The sequence below is a fragment of the Petaurus breviceps genome, unplaced genomic scaffold (genome assembly GCF_028583685.1).
Source record: "Petaurus breviceps papuanus isolate PSGF00001 unplaced genomic scaffold, PetGlider_PUasm1.0 90825, whole genome shotgun sequence".
Taxonomy (NCBI): domain Eukaryota; kingdom Metazoa; phylum Chordata; class Mammalia; order Diprotodontia; family Petauridae; genus Petaurus; species Petaurus breviceps.
In genome coordinates, this window is record NW_027187353.1 from 7,174,304 (window position 1) to 7,175,529 (window position 1,226).

A 1,226-nucleotide genomic window follows, 5' to 3' on the forward strand; every position below is an offset into this window, starting at 1 on the left:
GGGTGTGGCTGTTAAGTATTTTACAACCAGCTCCCTGGAAATGCTTTTAAGTTTATCTGAATTCTATGACCTTCCCTCCAACACATACTAGCTGCATCATTCTGGGCACTGAACTTCTCTCAGACTCAGTTTTCTCATCTGTAAAATGGGGATATAAAAACACCAACATTGCCTTTGCACCAGAACCGGAAGTGACTCGAGGCGTCTGATCGGAGGAGGCAGACCACTGAGGCAGTCGAGGCATGAGGAAGGCAGGACTGCAAAGGACCGAGGGGCCAGCGCTACCATGAATCTTTTAAACAAGCCCAAGAGCAAGATGACCCCTGAGGAACTGCAGAAGAGGGAAGAGGAGGAGGTCAACACTGGGCCCCTGTCAGTGCTCACCCAGTCCGTGAAGAACAACACGCAGGTTCTCATCAATTGCCACAACAACAAGAAACTTTTGGGCCGAGTGAAGGCCTTTGACAGGCACTGCAGCATGGTCTTGGAGAACATAAAAGAGATGTGGACGGAGGTACCCCAAAGTGGCAAAGGCAAGAAAAAGTCAAAACCAGTGAACAAAGATCCTTACATTTCCAAGATGTTCCTGAGGGGGGATTCAGTAGTCATGGTTCTCAGGAACCCACTCATTGCTGGCAAGTAGTGGAGCCAAACCCCCCTTCCCATCCCAACACTCGGCTCAGCCCAATAAGGCTGAGGGATTCACTAGCTTTATCCTTTGTGAATAAAACCTTCCTTTTTTTCCAAAAAAAAAAAAAACAACCCACCAACATTGGAGGATTGTAGTAAGGCCTGAATGGGAAAATATATGCAAGGTGTTATATAAATGCAAGCTAGTATTAGTATTATCATAGATGCAAGAAGAGAAATGTCAATTGGTAGTCTGTGACTCTTGCTGGTGGGCTGACTTCTCCCTTTCTAAAGAAAAAGTGTGAACCAAGCTTAGAGCTAAATTAATAGTTTCTCAATCAACAAGCATTTATTAAGTGCTTACTGTATGCCAGTGACTGTACAAAGTACTGAAGGTACAATGACCAAAATGAAAGTCTTCGTCCACAGGGAGTTTACATTCTACTACTAGAGATCATATCTACATCTCTAAATATATACAAAGCCAATACAAGGTAAATATTTTGAGGGGGAGGGCACAAGCTACTCAGGGAATCAGAAAGGGCTTTATGGATATGGTGATACTCGAATGTAATTTTGAAGGAAATGTGATATTC

The 1,226-nt window shown here is 43.8% G+C and overlaps 1 pseudogene; it reads left to right on the top strand.

Moving 5' to 3' along the window:
- Window positions 1-270: 270 nt before the first annotated feature.
- On the top strand, window positions 271-643 carry LOC138148693 (small nuclear ribonucleoprotein Sm D2 pseudogene; annotated as a pseudogene).
- Window positions 644-1,226: the final 583 nt, after the last annotated feature.